Source organism: Armigeres subalbatus, chromosome 3, assembly GCF_024139115.2.
Source record: "Armigeres subalbatus isolate Guangzhou_Male chromosome 3, GZ_Asu_2, whole genome shotgun sequence".
Lineage (NCBI taxonomy): Eukaryota > Metazoa > Arthropoda > Insecta > Diptera > Culicidae > Armigeres > Armigeres subalbatus.
The window spans coordinates 105476987-105498832 of NC_085141.1; the positions used below are offsets into that span (position 1 = coordinate 105476987).

At 39.5% G+C, this 21846-nt stretch overlaps 1 protein-coding gene across 3 annotated transcripts in view; it reads left to right on the forward strand.

Moving 5' to 3' along the window:
- Window positions 1-2397: 2397 nt before the first annotated feature.
- LOC134225814 (probable protein phosphatase 2C T23F11.1) overlaps window positions 2398-21846 on the forward strand; it is a 31558-nt gene continuing 12109 nt past the window's right edge. For all 3 annotated transcript variants that reach the window (XR_009983330.1, XM_062706178.1, XM_062706179.1), the window contains exons 1-2: window positions 2398-2578; window positions 2849-3231. The gene's annotated coding sequence lies outside the window, so the exon portion shown is untranslated. The remainder of the gene's footprint in view (window positions 2579-2848; window positions 3232-21846) is intronic.

The window sequence follows — 21846 nt, forward strand, 5'->3', positions numbered from 1 at the left end:
TGAGTGGATGAGAGAGTGAATGAGTGAGAGAAAGTGAGCGAGAATGAGTTAGAGCGAGTGAGTGAGAATGAATTAGAGCGAGTGAGTGAGAATGAGTTAGAGCGATTGAGTGAGAATGAGTTAGAGCGAGTGAGTGAGAATGAGATAGAGCGAGTGAGTGAGAATGAGTTAGAGCGAGTGAGTGAGAATGAGTTAGAGCGGGTGAGTGAGAATGAGTTAGAGCGAGTGAGTGAGAATGAGTTAGAGCGAGTCTCACTATGCACTATTCCTCAATTATCACTGCTCACTTTTCACTTCTCACTTCTTAGTACTCATTTCTCACTTTACTCTTTTTACTTCTCATTCTCAATTCCCACTTCTCACTATTCATTTCACTTCTCACAACTCATTTTTTCACTTATCATTCTTCACATCTCACTTCTCATTAGTCACTTTTCACTTTTGTTTTCTCACTCTTCATAACTCACTTCATACTCTTCACTTCTCGCGCCTCATTCTCACTACTCATTACGCCACTCATTTCTCACTACTCAACTCTTACTTCTAATTGTACACTTCTTACTTCTTATTCTCACTGCTCATTGCTCATTGCTTACTTACTCATTTTTTCATTTCTCGCACTTCTCACATTTCTCAGTTTTCACTATCCACTTCACTAAATTCTTCCCATAATAAATTTCCGTCATAGATTACATATTTCCCGTGCGGAATCAATTCAAACGGAATTGTTTCCCCGCGGGATTTGCATCTCTACATATGGGATTTTAAACCGTACACTTTTCCCGCGATTGGGTTTACACTTCAGGAAAATATTTTTTCGTGTAGACTTCTGCTCCTGTCACGGGAAACGCAAATCCCGCTCCCATTCAAATTACATGGAAGACCAAATCCCGGGGCACGTTTTCCGAACTGTAAACCAGCCTTAAGGGACAATTTGGAAATTATGAAATCCCCCGGTCATAAAAATGGCTGGTGCTACACAGCAAGACCAGCAAAACATCCACCAAAAATGATTCAATATCTGTCAAAAGTAATCTTGCTCTGCGAGCACGGTTATTTGCAAATTATTGAGGGTCTGTCTCATTTGGATAATTAAACTTAAAAGTGACAGTTCAAAAATTAGACAATCACCCGGTAATAAGAATGGCTGGGGCCCTCCTTAGTCGTGCGGTAAGACGCGTGGCTACAAAGCAAGACCATGCTGAGGGTGGCTGGGTTCGATTCGCGGTGCCGGCCTAGGCAATTTTCAGATTGGAAACTGTCTCGACTTCCCTGGGCATAAAAGTATCATCGTGTTAGCCTCATGATATACGAATGCAAAAATGGTAACATGGCTTAGAAACCTCGCAGTTAATAACTGTGGAAGTGCTTAATGAACACTAAGCTGCGAGGCGGCTCTGTCCCAGTGTGGGGATGTAATACCAATAAGAAGAAGAAGAAGATTGGCTGGTGCTACCCAGCAATTCCAATAAGACATCAATGCAAAATTATTCGAAATTTCTGTCAAAAGTAATCTTGCTCTGCGAGCAGGGTTATTCCATAGATATAATTGGTTATTAGATAATTATTGAAATGTCACTTTTAAGTTAAATTTCAGTTTAATTCTCCAAATGAGACAGACCCTGAAATGTCATTTTTAAGTTTATTTTGATTTTAAATCGCTAATCGGACCTTAGGGTCTGTCTCATTTGGAGAATTAAACTTAAAAGTGACAGTTCGGAAATTAACAAATAACCCGGTCATAAGAATGGCTGGTGCTACTCAGCAATTCCAATAAGACATCGATGCAAAATGATTCGATATCTGTCAAAAGTAATCATGCTCTGCGAGCAGGGTTATTTGATAATTATTGAAATGTCACTTTTAAGTTTAATTTCAGTTTAATTCTCCAAATGAGATAGAGCCTTATATATATTTTTTTTATTCTTTATTAAAGTGTTTTTTTAATTTTAAAATTAAGTTCAACACTAGGACAGAGCCTTATAGATTATTAAATTCTAGAGTGCTTTGAAAATAGGTCGTATGTGCAAAAGAGAGTTTCTCTTTGGATCTATTCTCTTTAGATTATTACGAAACTATACAACAGTTTACCTCGAATTTCTTGGCAGATATCCAAAGACAATAGCTTTGTCTATCATGCTGAAGTGGAAATGTAGCAAAACATGCAAAACTAGCCGATATATTAGCGAAAGAGAGCGTGATCAAAGAGAATCTTTTTTTTTGCACATACGACCTATTCTCAAAGCAATCTAGAATTATGTTGAAGTGTGATTACGTTATTTTTTCTGCAAAAGCTTGAAATTTTATTTTGTGCGGTGTAACGTCTAGGTAGGCGTATTGATTGAGTACCACCAATCGGACGGTCTTTCTTGAACTGTCAGTCAGTTGTCATCGGATCTGTCAAAGTCAAATCAGTTTTCAAGTTGCGTTGTTCACTCGCGAGGTTCGTTTCGTGATCATTTTTCGCCGTCCGTCGCACAGAATACCGTTTCGCTCATCCCCGTTATTGGTTCCGCTGATAAGCTAATCTCTACCGTGGTATTTTTAACCAAATTTTCCTGAGAAGTTCTACAGTTAGGTAAGCATTAAACAATGACGATCTGTGTTTTAAGTTAAACGTTGTATAAAACGATTGGCGTCTTCGGAAACCACCAACTCCATTCCGCGACTAATCGAATTGATTATTGTTTTTCTTTTTTCCCACCCCATGATAATCGTTCGTCATTACAATGAAAATGATTTTTCTGATTGGATTGCTCTCCCTGACCGTCGGGGACTTCTTCTTGGGGCCAATTACACATCATTATCATCGCCGTCGTTGCTTATTTACGTGCCTGCCCGTTATCAGCAAAAGTAGCGGCAGCAGTTCATACAAAAAGTTTGATTCTGACACCCAAGACGGTGGCAATCGAAAACAAAGTATCTACAGCTGGACCCGCATCAGCAGATTGCGGGAAGGAATTTCAAACCGAAAAGTGATACGGCGAGATCGTAATTCTATTAGTCATCCCCCTGCATGCGTCGTGTAGAAGCAATCATCTGCTGAGCAATCAAATTAGACGACCGAACAAAGATAATTCGAGTGATATCTTGACTCAACTCGACACGGCTGTACGGGGGCACAGGTGAAGACGCGATTAGCTGCAACCGAATTGGACAACGGAAAGTGCAAGTGCTGGTGTTTTTATTCCACTACTTGCGGAATCGATTCTTCGGAAAGTTCTCTTTTCGGTGAGTATCCGCACTTATGCGCTCGTAACAATGTAGAAATGCCATTAGTCGACGACATCGTTTACGTAAAATAATAATTGATCACGTCCTGTTTTTGCTGCGCTATGAGGGATAGTCGATAAAGTGGTTGCTTGTTATTACTCCGGGAGATGGTTTCATTGGCGTAGCTGGGAGATTATTGAAAAGATTATTTTCTTTTCATTCTTGAGTGGGTGGGGTGTATGATTCAAAATGAAAAGGGTTGCAAGTTTTTCGACATTTCTTCTCACTTAAAAATTGTATAGACGTTCGAAAAATCAACTATCATCCACATATTACCAAATTATTTGTTGATGGGTAGTTAAAAAAAAACTGATGAGTTTTGCGAAATGAATCATTATATTCATTTATGTACCTAGTTTTTATTACTCATTCTGTTCTTTATCCGAAGATCATCAGAATAAAAGAGAGAATTTATTCATGTTTGTTCCGGCCTTAACAAATGTTTCCTAATAACAAAAGCATTATTCAACATTTATTTAAGTGTTACGAAAAAAATGGAAGTATATTTATAGCATGCTCATTCTTAGATGTGCTCTAATAAAGTCACTGTATTTGTAGAGTATACAAGTCAATTGGTTAAAAGACAGATAATTCATAGAAAAATCATAAGGGTTGTGTACAAGACACAACCGCCCGACGTAAACTACGTAAAACAGTTTGGTGAAATAAAGAACCTAGCAAGTTCCATCATTCATGAATATTACAAAATTGTTCTTTTGATTACTTTTGAGACAACACTGGTTTCGAGCAATATTCAAAACATGAAATTTGTTGGATACGACAATTAAAAATTTACATTTTGGAAGTAACAGATATATTTATGTAATTAAGTCAAAATTGTTAAATTCTCGAGTTTTGTATAATACGAGAAGTTTAGTTTTGATTGTTTAATTTGTTAGGGTTTTTCACTTGAAAAAAATCAATTTCATTGTTGATTTTCATTTTTCGAAAAATCTTCTAAATGAGCACTATTTAATTTGAGTATTTCTATTGCAAATAATAATTTGTCAGGTTAAATTGCAATCTTTACTGTATTCAACCATTAAAATGTCAGTAATCAAGGATAATTCTAGACCAACATTTGAAAAGGGCGTAACAGCCAAAATTTATTCCTTCTGATTCTTCGTCTACATATATAGCTATATATGTGGACGAAAAATCAGAAGGAATAAATTTTGGCTGTTACGCCCTTTTCAAATGTTGGTCTAGAATTATCGTTAAATCGCTGAAGGCGCACCTCGGTGAACTAAGCGCACTCGCTACTGACGGCATCATTTTGATTGAAATGTCGCCATCGCCATCGCCATTTGCACTTTGAATATTTTTTTTTAAATTTTGGTTCTGAAATAAACCGATTAACCTTCGATAATGCGCAATTCCAATCCCCAACAGCAAAAATTAAAATTTTAGTTGACTGCTACTGATAGCATCCATGCTATTGTAGACATGAAGTCAAACAAAGTTACTGAACAATATGATCAAGCTTTATTTAATGCTTCTTGTTTGAAGGTCTACTTAATAATGAATAGAAAAATTGTTCTTCTTGAAAATGTCAGAATAGCATCGCCTACTTCTCTGCTACATCTCCCTTTTTTAAAGATATCGTACGGGGCCAACCAGCCTGGTAACCTCTTCGAACGTTGTGGACGATCGTTGTAAGTATCAACTGGCTGTTCCGGTCTTCCTACTTCACTTGGCTGCACCTCGATGTTATCATCAATTATATTTTCTTCGTCTAGTTCTGCAAATGATGCTTCTAATTGAACTGGATGCGGTGTATCACATCTCGCTTGATCTATACTAGCTGAACTGCTTATGGGAATTTCTGGAATCTGATTGATTGGTTGTACTTGATCTTGTTGAGCAATATCTTCTTGATAACAAGGCAATTCTTTGTGTTCTTCTAACAGTATTTGCCATGGTAGCTTCAGTGATAGACTTGCAGATGAATTTTTAGTATCGAAACGGAGACGCAGCTGATTTGTATGTGATCGTATCAACTTTTCTCGTGCTTCAAGATGCAGGAACACGTTATAACTAACAGCACCTTTCCGTTCTACGATTTGTCCATGAATCCATGACTTATTATTGTGGTTGTGGTACTCAGCATAAACCTTATCTCCAGGCTGGAATTCTCGTTTAATTGCTCCATGGCGTTTATTGAATTGCAAATTTTGCTTTTCGTTGCTGCAACTAATTCCACGTTTTTCACTTTCAGGTTTCTTCAAAAGATCCATAGTTGTTAAAACTGATCTGCCTAGAAACATTTGTGCAGGAATTTTCGTTTGTGGAGTACATTTGTTTGGTGTATTTCGGTAAGCAAATAGAAATGTTTGAAGATGCTCAAGAGTTGGTGTGTTTTCCCTTCCACTTAACTTCTTGAGGCCACGCTTGAGTGTATCAACAAACCGCTCTGCTTGGCCATTAGATTGGGGATGGTATGGAGCTGTTCGTATGTGACTAATTCCATTTACTTGACAGAAGTGTTGGAACTTTTCACTGGTGAACTGAGTTCCATTATCTGAAACTAAGGTTTCTGGGTTTCCGTACCGGGCAAAGGTTTCACGAAGTATATCCAGAGTAGCTGTTTTTGTTATTTTGCGAGTTCGGAAAATTTCTGGCCACTTGAAATAAGCATCCGCAATAACCAGGTAATAATAACCGTCGATTGGACCAGCATAGTCTATGTGGACACGCTGCATTGGCCTTGAACACATTTGCCAGGATTGTAGATTTTGTCGGTGCTTTCGCTGCTTGAGCACAGGATCTGCATTCACGAACAAACTGTTGAACATCCTCATCAATGTTTGGCCAATAAACATAACTTCTTGCCAGAGATTTCATACGATCTGTGCCGGGGTGCCCTTTATGGAGTTGGCGAATGACTTGTTTGCGAAATTTATAAGGAACAACAATGCGGTCACCAAACATCAAACAATTATCGATTAACTGTAATCCGTTACGTCGAGCATAAATTTTTTTAACAGTAGGATCAGAAATATTCTTACAGTTTGCTGGCCAACCTTCTCAAGAAAAACATGACTTGTTGCAAAGCTTGATCCTTGTGAGTTTCTGCAACAATCATGTTGAATGTTACAGGCAGCTTGCTTATCGTATCCGTAACAACAGCTTTGACTTCATTTTCCACGTGTATAGCAGCAAGAACATAATCTTCATCCGGTCGCCTTTGAGTGGACATCAACCTTGATAAGACATCGGCACATCCAAACTTGTCAGTCGACACATGTTGAATTTCAAAGTTGTAGAGAAGCAAAGTAAGAGCCCAACGTTGCAACCGGTTGGCAGTATGAACTGGAATTCCTTTTTTTGACCCAAAAACCTTGATCAATGGTTGATGATCCGTTTGCAGAATGAATCGTCGTCCGTATAACATCTTATGAAAACGTGTTACTCCAAATATTAATGCCAGTGCTTCTTTTTCAATTTGTCCATAGTTGCCGGCGTCAATGATCTTGATGCGTGTGCAATAGCCTTGATTTCTCCGGATGGAAATCGATGCATGATAACTGCTCCCAGACCATATTTGGATGCGTCTGCAGCTACAATTATTTACTTGTTTGGATCGAAGTGTGTCAGGAGCAGATTTGAACATAGGATTGATTTGAATTTGTCAAACGATTGTTGACACTCGGGTGACCAATTCCAACGAGCATCTTTTTTAAGTAGATTGTCAAGGAAAGCTCTTAGTTCTTTCATATGCTTCACAAATCGTCCATAATAGTTGATGGCCCCTAGGTAAGAACGAAGCTGCTGGAGATCTTTTGGTGGTGACATCTGGGAAATGGCCAATGTCTTCGATGCATCTGGTCGAATACCGTCTTTATCCACTACATGCCCGAGCAACTTGATTTGAGAAACAGCAAATTTACACTTTTCAATGTTGAGATGGAAACCATATTCACGTATACGCTCGAGGACTGCATACAAACTACTATCGTGTTCTTCCTTTGTTATTTATCATCAGACTAAGGCCGGAGTGGCCTGTGCTGCACATAAAAGACTTCTCCATTCAGTTCGGTCCATGGCTGCACTTCGCCAACCACGCAGTCTGCGGAGGGTCCGCAAGTCGTCCTCCACCTGATCGATCCACCTTGCCCGCTGTGCACCTCGCCTTCTTGTTCCCGTCGGATCGTTGTCGAGAACCATTTTCACCGGATTACTGCCCAACATTCTGGCTACGTGAACGGCCCACCGCAGTCTTCCGATTTTCGCGGTGTGAACGATGGATGGCTCTCCCAACAGCTGATGCAACTCGTGGTTCATTCGCCTCTTCCACGTACCGTCCGCCATCTGCACCCCACCATAGATGGTACGCAACACTTTCCTTTCCTCCACGAGCATCGTCCAGGTCTCGTGTCCGTAGAGAACTACCGGTCTTATAAGCGTTTTGTAGATAGTCAGTTTGGTACGGCGGCGAACTCTATTCGATCGGAGCGTCTTGCGGAGTCCAAAGTACGTACGATTTCCAGCCACTATGCGTCTCCGAATTTCTCTGCTGGTATCGTTATCGGCGGTCACCAGTGAGCCCAAGTACACGAATTCTTCAACCACCTCGATTTCGTCACCACTGATAGAAACTCGTGGTGGGTGGCTCACATTGACCTCTCTTGAGCCTCTTCCTATCATGTACTTCGTCTTCGACGTGTTGATGACTAGTCCAATCCGTTTAGCTTCGCTTTTCAGTCTGATGTAGGCTTCCTCCATCCTCTCAAAGTTACTTGCCATGATATCAATGTCGTCGGCGAAACCAAATAACTGGACGGACTTCGTGAAAATCGTACCACTCGTGTCAATCCCTGCCCTTCGTATTACTCCTTCCAAAGCGATGTTGAATAGCAGACACGAAAGACCATAACCTTGCCGTAACCCTCTACGCGTTTCGAAGGGACTCGAGAATTCCCCTGAAACTCGAACTACGCACATCACTCGATCCATCGTCGCCTTGATCTACCGTATCAGTTTATCCGGAAATCCGTTTTCATGCATTAGCTGCCATAGCTGGTCCCGATCGATTGTATCATATGCGGCTTTGAAGTCGATAAATAGATGATGTGTGGGCACGTTGTATTCGCGGCATTTCTGCAATACCTGACGTATGGCGAACACCTGGTCTGTGGTAGAGCGTTCACCCATAAATCCCGCCTGGTACTGCCCCACGAACTCTCTTGCAATTGGTGTTAGTCGACGGCATAAAATTTGGGAGAGTACCTTGTAGGCGGCGTTCAGCAATGTGATTGCGCGGTAGTTGCTACAATCCAGCTTATCGCCCTTTTTGTAGATGGGACACACGACACCTTCCATCCACTCCTGCGGCAGAACCTCATCCTCCCAAACCTTGGTAATCACCCAGTGCAGCGCTCTAGCCAGTGCCTCACCACCGTGTTTAAACAGCTCTCCTGGTAGTTGGCCAACTCCAGGGGCTTTATTGTTTTTCAGCCGGCCGATCTCATCCTGGATTTCCTGGAGATTCGGAGCCGGAAGTCGCATGTCCTGCGCGCGTGCTAGGTTCATTACCATACCGTCACCGTTGTCTGCCATATCGTCATTCAGGTGCTCTTCGTAGTGCTGCCGCTACCTTTGGATCACCTCACGCTCGTTTGTAAGAAGGTTCCCGTTTATGTCCTTACACATAGCGGGCTGTGGCACGTTGCCCTTACGTGAACGGTTCAACTTCTCATAGAACTTTCGTGCGTTATTAGCGCGGTACAGTTCCTCCGTCTCTTCACGGTCTCGATCTTCCTGCTGGCGCTTTTTCCTCCGGAAAATCGAGTTTTGTCTGTTCCGCGCCCGTTTGTATCGTGCCTCGTTCGCCCTCGTGCGGTGTTGCAGCAATCTCGCCCATGCTGCATTCTTCTCCTCAACTAACTGCTCACATTCGCCGTCATACCAGTCGTTTCTCTGCTCCGGAGCCACCGTGCCTAGTGCAGCGGTTGCGGTGCTTCCAATGGCGGATCGAATATCTCTCCAGCCATCTTCAAGAGATGCTGCGCCTAGCTGCTCTTCCGTTGGGAGTGCCACTTCCAGCTGCTGTGCGTAGTCTTGGGCTAGTCTACCGTCTTGTAGCCGCCCAATGTTTAGCCGCGGCGGACGACTCCGACGCGTGGTGATCACCGTCGAGAGTTTTGAGCGCAGACATACTGCAACGAGGTAGTGGTCGGATTCAATATTCGCACTGCGGTAAGTGCGTACGTTCGTGATGTCAGAGAAGAATTTGCCAACGATTAGAACGTGGTCGATTTGGTTTTCTGTTACTTGATTAGGTGATTTCCATGTGGCCTTGTGGATATTCTTGGGGGAAGAAAGTGCTTCGGACTACCATTCCGCGGGAGGCTGCAAAGTTTATGCATCGTTGGCCGTTGTCGTTCGATACGGTATGCAGACTATCCGGTCCGATGACCGGTCTATACATTCCTCCCTTCCTACCTGAGCGTTCATGTCACCGATGACGATTTTGACGTCCCGCAGTGGGCATCCATCGTATGTCTGCACCAGCTGTGCGTAGTACGCTTCTTTCTCGTCGTCGGGTCTCCCTTCGTGTGGGCAGTGCACGTTGATGATGCTATAGTTGAAGAAACGGCCTTTTATCCTTAGCTTTCACATCTTTGCGTTGATTGGCTGCCACCCAATCACGCGTTGGCGCATCTTTACCAGCACTATGAAGCCGGTTCCTAGCTCGTTAGTGGTGCCACATCTTTGGTGGAAGGTGCCCGCTTTTCCACACTTTCTATCCTGTCCAGCAGATTTCCTGCAGCGCTACGACATCGAAGTTGCGGGGATGTAATTCATCGTAGATTATCCTGTCGCAACCTGCGAAGCCTAGCGACTTGCAGTTCCATGTTCCAAGCTTCCAATCGTGATCCTTTATTCGTCGCCTAGGTCGTTGCTGATTGTATCGAGTCGTATTATCTTCTATGTCGTTCGTAATAGTTGTTTTTAAAGGCGGCTTATTGGGCCTGCGCAAACCTCCTGTCTCGTCGGAGGGCCGTCGTGTCAGGGCTGTTTAGCGTCCCACCTAACACCAGGACTTGGCCTTGTGCGCTTTGAGCGGCACACGGTCGCTTTGGCGGAGCCTACTTGCGGATTCATGCAGCTTTTTATAGAGGTTTAACAGGGCCCACTGTCAAACCCCACCACATCCTAGGCAGGCGCCATAACTCGCAGATGGCCTGGGGAGGGATCGTCAAGCCCTTGGACATAGTCCCTGCTGCCCCCTAAAGAAACGATTTTCAGCATCAAGAAGAAGAAACCCAGGTTAATTTTCTAAATTTCAGAAGGAATTCAGAAGAAATATCTGAAGAGACCTCGTGGTAAATTATGTAGAGTTTGCGAACTAATTTATAAAGCGTTCTTGGAGGAACTTCAGAGAGAATTTCAGGAGAAATTTTATAAGTTATTATTAAGAGGACTTCTCGGGGATTTTTTGAGCAAAAACATCCTAAAGCATTCATATAGGAACTTCCGAAGGAATTCTTGATATTTTTGAAGGGATTATCGGAAGAATTCCTGGAGACGTTTCCGGAGAAATTCCTGGATGACCTTCCGAACGAATTGATGGAGGAACTTATGGAGGAATTCCTGAAGGAACCTTGAAACGAATTCCTGGAGGACCTTCCAGAGGAATTCTTGGAGGTAAGTCTGAAGGAATTTATGGAGAAGCTTTCGGAGAAAATTCTGGAGGAACTTCCGAAGGAATTCCTGGAGGAACTTCCAGTGGAGCTGCTAGAGGAATTTCGGGAGAAACTCCTGGACGAACTTCCTGAGGAACTTCTGGAAGAATTTCTGGAGCAATTCTTAGTGAACTCTTTTGGAACTTGCAGATGAACTCCTGGAGAACCTTCTGGAGAAACTTCCAGAGGAATTTCTTTAGGCACTTCCGGAGGAGTTCTTGTAGGACCGTTCAGAGAAATTCCTGGAGAACTTTCAGTAGGAATTCCTGGAGGAACTTCCGGAGGAATTCCTGGAGGAACTTTTGGAGGAATTCCTGGAGGAACTTCCGGAGAAATTCCTGGAGAAACCTCCGGAGGAATTCCTGGAGGAACCTTTGGGAGGAATTCCTGGAGGAAGCTCCGGAGGAATTCCTGTAGGAACTTCCAGTGGAGCTGCTAGAGGAACTTCGGTTGGAACTCCTGGACGAACTTCCTGAGTAACTCCTGGAAGAACTTCTGGAGAACCTTCTGGAAGAACTTCTGGAGCAATTCCTTGTGAACTCTTTTGGAACTTACAGATGAATTCTTGGAGAACCTTCCGGAGAAACTTCCAGAGGAATTTCTTTAGGCACTTCCGGAGGAGTTCTTGTAGGACCTTCCAGAGAAATTCCTGGAGAACTTTCAGTAGGCATTTCTGGAGAAACTTTTGGAGGAATTCCTGTCGGAACTTCCGGAAGGAATTCCTAGAGGAACTTCCGGAGGAATTCCTGGATGAACTTCCAGACGAATTCCTTGAGAAACTTCCGGAGGAAGTTCCTGGAGGAACCTCCGGAGGCATTCCTGGAGGAAACTCCGGAGGAATTCCTGGAGGAACTTCCGGAGGAACCTTCGAAGGAATTCCTGGAGGAACTTTCGGAAGAATTCCTGGAGGAAGTTTCCAGAGCACTTCGTAGTGGAATTTACGAAGGAATTTGTGGAAGAATTTCGAAAATTTACTATTGCTTGATACAAGCTCACGCCGACCCACGCCGCCGCTTGGCTGAAAATGATTCATCACGCTGCCGCCGACAAATTTTCAATCGGCGCACAGGTCTACCCCGGAGCCGACGTCCTCTTCCAGGTTCGTTCTTTTGCTGGTCTCTGCCGTATTTTATCAGCCTGCCTATGTCTGAATTTTTGTACACTTGGTACAATTCGTGATTCATTCATTCAAACACTCCGAGAATTCGATAGTCTGCATCTTTTAACGTTTTTTTTTGTGGTTAAAATTCAGTTTTATTTTGTCATTATAATGTACAGTTATTTACAATTGTAGTTTAGCGTTTTCAAATCAATTTAAATCTAATTGGAACATTAAAGCGTCTACATCAATTCTATCGTTACACTCGTTAACAAAGCCGATGTATTTCACAAATAGGCGGAGAATTTCCACTCGCGCAGCTCTTCCAATTCCTGGCAAAACAGGTCTCGTGAGGTCCTCGAACGACAGTCGCCTCCAACCATTCGTGTAGCCGGCTAGCCTCTGCTGTAGGACCGTCCAGGACGGGCCGACACGAGTGCAGCTACAGAACTTGTGCTGGAGCGTTTCAGGTACCTGTATGTCACAGTGTTGACAGTTCTCGTCCGCCACCCGTTGCATCACGTGCAGAAGCTTCCGATGTTCGATTTTCCCATTCACCAACAGGTAGAGTTGGGACTGCTGGAGTCGATCTCTTTCAAGTGTCTGTTGGTAGCCAGACTACGGATTTTGCATGCCAAAACAGACAAACACCCAGAATCTTGACTACGTTGGCTGTTTGAAGCCACTGGGTTACCTTCGTTACCTTCGAAAACGCCAATGTTCACTGCAATCGTCTTCCGCAAATTCAATTTTGCGCCGGCGGCAAGCCCAAAGCGACGAAATATTTCATTCATCGCTTCTATTTGCCACGATGACGTCACAACTGTCGTGACCCAGACGAGGTTTTTAGACTCGTCCGTTCGTCGCAACAATACTCAGCAAACTGACTCGCACTTCGTTTTTTGACACGATCATTCCGAAATGTTTTCGTGGTAGATTGAATCAATATGTCTTAAAACCAAGGTAGCTCGCTACACATTAAAAATAAACATACAACAAGAGAGTATACTATAACAAGAAATTTACTGATCGCTAATATCACAATGCAGTAGAGTGGACCACTTTTTTCGATATTTTATAGACCTGATCTTATCTACTACAACAACCACGCTGATATCGTCGGCGTAGGCAACGAGTAGATCATCCCCACACACTTGCTCAAGCCTACACACCAGTGGATGAAGATAGAGCACGAACAGATGCATGGACAACGGGTCGCCTTGCCGCACCGACCGTGTGATCTCAAACGATCGAGAGAGGTGCCCATTGATAAGCAGCCGGGATGTGCACCGACTGGCTATGCTCGAGAGTAGAGATGGGCAAAACAGCTCATTGCAGTGAGCGGATCTGATCCGTTCAGCTCATTGAAAAGAGTCAGCTCCTTGGATCAGCTCTTCAGTTCTTTAATGCTACATATATTAAAACATAATTGTTGATATTATTATTTTAATTATTGTTCAAAAAATTGAAAAATTTATGTCATTCATTAATTTATTCATTCATTCATCATTCATCTATTTACCTCACTTTGAAATTATTAAAATGTTAAGCTACAGTGAGGTAATAATTTCTATTGAAAACCTGACAATTTTAAACTAATAACATTTATTACGCTTTTTCTGACCGTCTAGTTTTGAAGTCTAGGAGTTCATTTAGAACCATCACATTTATTTCTATACAAAAACTAACTCAACATTATTTTCTATTCATAATTCTAAGTTACAATTTGTTGATAACGTTTCTCAAATTGTTAATTTGAATAATTCAGTCCCTAGTCTATGATATGTACACTGGCCGGCATAATAAAGTGCCCATTTGACGTTTTTCATACAAAATGGTCAACTTTGGAGCTCTAGATCTTGGGTTCCCGTGAACCGATTTGGCTGAAAATTTTACCAGAGCTCAGATATAACTTGAATTTTAACATATCTATGTTTCGAGCATATTGACTCACAGGGTTAAAAATTATTGCGGTAATACCAACGTGAATTTTTTGGCAAAAATTGTTTTTCAAATACCTCGAAAACTACATCTCTAAGTGTACAGGTATATATAGCAAACTTTTTTGTATTGGCAAAATACGCGTTTTTGCTGAATATGTCATCAGTCTACAACCTATAGAATTCAAGATATTTAAAAAATAAATTTTTGCCAAAAAATTCACTTTGGTAATACCGCAATAATTTTTTAACCTGTGAATCAATATGGTCGAAACTTAGATATGTTAAAATTCAAGTTATATCTGAGCTCTGGTAAAATTTTCAGCCAAATCGGTTCACGGGAACCCGAGATCTAGAGCTCCAAAGTTGACCATTTTGTATGAAAAACGGCAAGTGGGCACTTTATTATGCCGGCCATGTATATGAACCATATCACGTGTCATGCAGTAAATCAATGCCTTGTTTGCGCGCGCTTCTAACCCTTCTAACCATGCGTAGTTGACATTTTCATACAAGCGAGCCCATTCATCTATTTTGGTTCCCGAAATGCGAGAGAAATAAAAACAAGAGAGTAAAAAAATACAAAGCACGGTGCTACAAACAAACCGAGTGCACATGTAGCAGTATGCTGGCGGGAAAACCCGTCGCAAGTAAAAGATCCGCTCCGTGCAAGACACAGCTCCCAGTTTGGTTCGTTTGAACCACACGGTTCGCTCGCTAGAATCGGTCGCGACTGATCCGGATCGAGATCCGTGTCGTACGGATCTGAGCTGCTCTTGCTTCCATGTCACAGCAATTTCGAGCTGGACCACGACATGAGCGGAACTGAGAGTTGTTCGGATCTTCGGATCTTTTGCTTAGTACGATTCGTTCGCTACCGCACTACTAGGTATCTTTTGTGTGTCCGTTCGTAGCGCCGAGTATGTGGGTATGGGTTAAGAAATAGACGGTAAGATAGATTATGTTTGCTTGTGTATTTCTTATTCCTCTCTGCAGCAGAAATGATTTCTGTTGCTTGGCTAGATGGTGCTGTCGCTTGGCTTGATGGTGCTTGAGGGGCAAATAAAAACGATCAGCACGTGCGTGGTACTGGACCGGAATGCTCATACAAGCTCGCTTGTGTTGTGTACCGCCAGCGTGATATTTTCGTTTGTGCTGTACAAAATACAACAGCGCGCGTACTCGAGTGCGTACGCTCGAGGGAGTTTCTCTAGGCGCGTGATTGACAATGATTTCATCAATTTAAAGTGAGCTGCTGAGCTGGGCTTCTTTAAAAAAGATCCATGGCTCATCAGCTCAATGCAAGGAAGCGAATCTTTGGAACAGCTCCTGAGCGGAGCGCCCATCTCTACTCGAGAGAAGAGAGATGAGTTCTCGCTTAACTTTTCAAAAGGACCTAAGTAACATTTTTTTCATGAATTAATTTGTTTCTGCGCAGTTGCACATTTTTACAGTTTGTGATAGGTCTCCAGATTGTGATCAACAATACAAAACTTTTGTTTTTGTCTGAACAAGAATATTTTTCGAGAACATGAAACTAACAACATTACAAATAAGGCAACCTTTGCAAATTATATCAGCGTTGTGATATCTATATGGCTGGAAGACATTGCAACAATATTTTTGTATCTGATTCTGTTATAAATTTCTAACAAAATATGTTATTTTTATGATAAAATTGTAACAAAATTTGATAGTTTTTTGTTTCCAGTAGTGTGATTTTTGATAGAAATTTAGATATTTTAACAACATCCTGCATCACGTTTCTAACAAATTTTGTTATAAAAATTTAGTATAACATAATAACATAGGTTGATATATTTTTGATATGACCTTCTAGTCGGGATGGCTGGAAGACATTGCTACATCTATTTTAATTGCCTACTGTTGGGCAATTCGGTGTTAAGCATTTTCTAAATCATATTATGATAAAATCCTGTTACAACATTTGAAAGATAATGGCCACTAAGAACAAAATTGTATCAAAATAAGTTATAAATATCACAATATGTTAATATTGTGTTCAGTTTCTGTTATGCTCTTCTAGTCGGGCAATCAACAGAACAAGATGAAAGCTATTGATTACTGCATTCAAATTAATTCATGAAAAAAATGTTGCTTAGGTCCTTTCGAAAAGTTAAGCGAGAATTCTCTAGAAATTGCTTAAGGTATTTTTTAAAGGATTCCTATGGTAATTTCAGGAAAATTTGTCAATGAACTTGCTAAGGAGTCCCTAGAGAAATTTCCTAAAAAAATCAGAAGCAATTTCTAAAAGAATCTTCCGAAGGAATTCGTAAATTAATTTTCGAAGAAATTGCTAAGCAAATTTGCCAAGCTCAAAAAAAAATCCGAAGTAAAACGTAAATAGATTTTTGTAGGAGTATTTAGACAGTTTTTGGAGGAATTCTGAAACAATTTCCGATTGAACTCCTAAAACATTTTTCATAGATATATTAAAAGGAATTTGTGAAGGACAGCGCCGTAGCGTGCGGTTGGCCCCCGCCAAGGGCGCCGGCCGTTAGGGGGCGCCGAAATCAAGAATTACGACAGGAGAAATAAAACCCTTTATTTTTTATCTTTATAAGCGAGACTTTCAGCCCTAGGCTGGCTTGTTTCGACAAACCCTTTATTGGTAAAGAGGCAAATTAATAACCGCCTGCAAAGTCCAATGGTAGAGATATTTTATGTAGTCTAGAGTATATAAAAAATATCTCTTCATTCCCACATCACCATATTGAATGATTTGGTCTTAGTTTTAACAGCTATTCCAGTCTTCTATAGGACTTCCGGAACCAGTTACAAGTTGAAAAGAAAAAATCTGAAAGTCTCAGGTTAAAAAACTTATTTGCACAACGTGAAGTTTGATTCCCAAATTGCGTAGATTGGATTATTTTCTATTTTTTCCACTATGACGGTAGTTGGTGAGAAAAGTGGGACATGTCCTACACATGAATTTTCCTGGGAGGGACAGTCCAAGCATTATCCTACCCATGATTACGATAAGTCTTATGAAGTCATTGGCTGGAAAGAATTTGTGTGTTAGCAAAAGGTTACTTTAAAGTTAATCAGAGCCTAAACAATAATCATAGAGGTTTCTAGGATCCAAAAGCAATAGTCTACTGATTATTCTTTAGGACGTCAGACAATTTATAATCCCAGAAGCGCTCGAAGATATCTAAACTTTAATTCTTAAGCGCATTTTACACCTCCCGTGAACGTGAACGTGAACAAACTGTTTTTCGATAATAACTTCTTGATACATACTCAAATCGTGAGGGAATCATGTTCAAATGAAAGGCAGATGCTGCATTTAGTAGTGAGATGCATAAAAACATGAAAAACATCAATAATATCAGATTTATGAGCATTCCACGGTCATGCCTGTGAAATCATCGTGAAATCGTATATACGGTGAACTCATCCCAAGTGTAAACGCGACGGTGAACATGAACGTGGAGCTGTGGTGAATTAAAAAATATAAGGAGCAAAGATTGCTTTTGATTGGGAGTTCACATCGACCGAGAGTGTTTACTGTTCACGTTGAATCGGTTTCGGGTGGGTTCCTGCTTTGTGTGTTGCTGTCGCCCATTTTAATACTCGTATCGGTTTGGTCGGAAGGAAAATAACTCAGTAGTTTCTCTTAAATGAATTGTGTTTCTTTTTTATTATTTGGTAATATTATTTTTTCTTTTTAAATATTTTTTATTTGAATACTTCAATCATTCGTATATTCAATCAAAAAAAAAAATTTTTATAGATAGATTACTTCCACAGAGAAACAGACGTCTCACTTAGAACAAAATGTAATCAATATCATCGTCACGGAAACATTGCTGCCCAATGCTAAAATCACTGTGTTTGGCCAAGCGGAAACCAGATGGCGGTAGTGCGCAAACGTCAACCACAAGCAAAATAGATGGAAGCGCCATCGGTGGCCGATTGACCTCCAACAAAAAATTAAATCAACCGTTAAAAAGGTGAACGACGTAACATGTGTTGAGTGAGACGTCTGTTTCTCTGTGTTACTTCATTCATAAAAAATAAATTCATAATTTTTCTTCTTCTCCTTTCTCTTCAATGCACTATGGTCCAGGATTCAGATTTACGCGGAAAGATGCATTTTACGCCAAAACTATATTTTTTAGAAAAAACTGTTGTTCTACAAAATTGTTCGAAATAGTAAGGCCATCATTATGGTTCTACCAAAAAATAGGGGGGCCCATCATATAAAAAAAAATAGAAAATATTTTTTTTATTTTTCAGAATATTGACATGTTATGTTCTACAAAGTTGTAGCGCAGCTTATTCCAATCAATTTTGCTAAAAAAACTTTTTCTGTAGCTCTTAAGTTGGCTGATTTAGAGCAATTTTACCTAATTGGATTAGGGTGTACCTCAAAAAAACTGTATTTTTGATCTACTTTTTTTGTTTTACATTTCTCGAAAAAGTCGTCTTCAGGTGACTTTTAGAGCTCAAAAAAATGCAACTTTTGATGGGTAAGTACGCTCAATATCTTTTTCCGATCAAAAGTTATAATCGTTTTTCTGTCAAAATTACATTTTTTTCATAAGTTGATATCTCCGGTTAGGGCGGACCAAAAAAATATGTTCACACGGCATCTGAAAGAGAAATTAATATTCTTTATTATGTCAAAAAATTTAGGATATGTTATTTTTATATCTCAAGTTTCACCAATTTTACTAAAATCATGTTTTTTCAAATAAATTGATATAACTCGACAACGGAAGAAGATACAGACGATATTCTTATAGCAAAACACGCGTTTTGAAAAGCCTCAAAAGTTTTCAGAAGGTGACATCCGTGAAAAATAAAAAATGAAATGAGCAGATTATAAATATTCTTTTTTGAGGGACACCCTAATCCTGGTAAGTAAAATTACTCTAAACAAGTGAGCTTAAGAGCTACATAAAAGTTTATATAGCAAAGTTGATGGGAAAAAAGCTGCGCTACAACTTTGTAGAACATTTTATGTCAATTTTCCGCAAAATAAAAAATAAAATTTCACATTTTTATAAAATGGCCCACCCTATTTTTCAGTAACTCTATAATAAGGGCCCAAAGTATCCAGAACAACTTTGTAGAACAAATTTTGTTTCTTAAAAGTATGCTTCAGACCGAAAATGCATCTTTTCTCGCAAATCTTGCAATACGATGATAATGATAAAATTTATAAAAAGTGTTTAAGCTGTAGATTTTTTATTTTCCATTTCTCACGAATGTCATCTTCTGAAGACTTTTGGGGCGTTTTAAAACGCGTGTTTTGCTATAAGAATATCGTCTGTATCTTCTTCCGTTGTCGAGTTATATCAATTTATTTGAAAAAACATGATTTTAGTAAAATTGATATAACTTGAGATAAAAAAATAACATATCCCCAATTTTTTGACCTAATAAAGAATATTAATTTCTCTTTCAAATGCTGTGTAAATTTTTTGGTCTGCCCTAACCGGAGATATCAACTTATGAAAAAAATGTAATTTTGACAGAAAAACGATAATAACTTTTGATCGGAAAAAGATATTGAGCATATTCATTTGCATATTTTTTGAGCTCTAAAAGTCACCTGAAGACGACTTTTTCGAGAAATGTAAAACAAAAAAAGGAGATCAAAAATACAGTTTTTTTGAGGTACACCCTAATCCAATTAGGTAAAATTCATCTAAATCAGCCAACTTAAGAGCTACAGAAAAAGTTTTTTTAGCAAAATTGATTGGAATAAGCTACGCTACAACATTGTAGAACATAACATGTCAATATTGTGATATTGTGAAATATTTTCCATTTTTTTTTATTTGATGGGCCACCCTATTTTTTGGTAGAGCCATTATGATGGCCTTACTATTTCGAACAATTTTGTAGAACAACAGTTTTTTCTAAAAAATATAGTTTTGGCGTAGAATGCATCTTTCCGCGTAAATCTGAATCCTGGACCATAGTGCAATGGCTCTACATGCCACTGAAACTTGGCTTACCTTTAACTTAGTGTTCTATTGGCATTTTTAGAGTAATAATTTGAGTAACAATTTCGAAGAAGGAAAAAAATAACTTTCTTTACTTGCAATTTACGGAAGAAATCAAGGGCTTATTCGAAAGGGAATTTTCCAAGAAGATTCAGTGAGTGCTGTTTCACTGTACGTGGAACACTTCTGTATGTGGATATTGAGCGTTTTGCCCCAATATTCCATATATAACGAGTTTTCATATTTTTTGTCATTTTATCTTCAGGGAATTGCTCTAAAATTGTGTTCATCTCTTTACTGTGGATCCATAGAGGTGCACTAAATATGGTAAAGAGAGATTAGGGGGGCATTTTATGTGAATTTTTCATGTATTCTGTAAAAATAAATAGTATTTACAGATAATTGTTGATATTATTGTCCAAAAATGTTGTACAGATATTGATAAATATTTACGAAACAATAACTAATGAAGTAAATCATTTCGCAAATGTTTTGTTTTGTGATTTATTGGATAAAACACGATTTTTAAATACTTCTGAATAGAGCCGATGCCGAACATTTACAAACCATACCCGATTGCACAACTATACAAGTGTTATCATATTAGGGAAGGTCCATTAATTACGTCACGCAAAAATTGGGCATTTTAACCCCCCCCTCCCCCCTATGTCACACTTTTTGTATGGAACATCTAAAAAAATTGTATGGGTCGTCACACTTCGGTCAACCCCCCTCCCCCCTCAAAGCGTTACGTAATTTGTGGACGCTCCCTTATTTGAGAGTCGATGTGACAATAGATAGGATGAGATCGAAAACATTCTTTTCTCATGCCTTTTCGCCCAAATTCCTCTATGAAATTATATAGCTCAATAATTGTGAGTTAAGAAATGATGGAGTAATATTAATTTAATGATAATTCGTCAATTATACTATGAAAATAACAAATATTCGTATATTGCATTAAAAAAATGATTCCAGGGGGGTTTTGAAGTCAAACAAGCTCAGTAGCTTATATTATATTGAAAATACATTCACATAAATGCGCTTTGATGATCATTTTACCCCAAAATCACTTTAATTTTCAACTTTTACCAGCAAAATATATTTAGTGCCCTTAGTATTGGATTTTTGATTTATTAGTTTACTATATTCTTTTTAATTTATTAATTTACTTTGCGCTATAAAGCATAACCACAGATAACAGATATTGAGGCTGGCATCCGATACGTGTGTAAACATCCGCAACCGTTAATTCAAATGTGTTTTAAATTGGGACCGCGTTTGGCAATCGATTGAAGATGGCGCAAGGATCATTGTTATTGAAAACGCAGCCCGGATGCAGCTATCAAATACATTGGCTGCGTTCGACGGTTGTTAATCCGTTGCGTTCGTATGTACTGCCGCAATCAGTTGAGTAGATGGCAGTAGAGGGCCAACGTTAATTGATTCAAAAGTTTACACAGGATTTTCAATAAAATTTGTTCTAGCCTAAATATCTGTTATCTGTGGCAGAACTTTTCCATATAGATAGCAAATCATGTAAATATTGGACAGTTATGCTTGCAGCGGCAGTTTAGTAATTTGTTAATTATTAATTGATGATTACATCAATTTTTTTATTAATCAATTTATTAATTTATTATTTCTTTAATTGATAAATTTATTAATTTGTTTATTTATCTATTTGTTAATTTAATAAACTATTAATATAAATTTATAAACCTATTAATTATGAAATATTTATTTATAATTTTACTATTTTATTTTTCATTATTTTATTATTATTATTATTATTTAATTTTTATTGATTCAATAATTCATTAATTTATTCATTTCTGCATTCATTAATAAAAAAATTATCCATT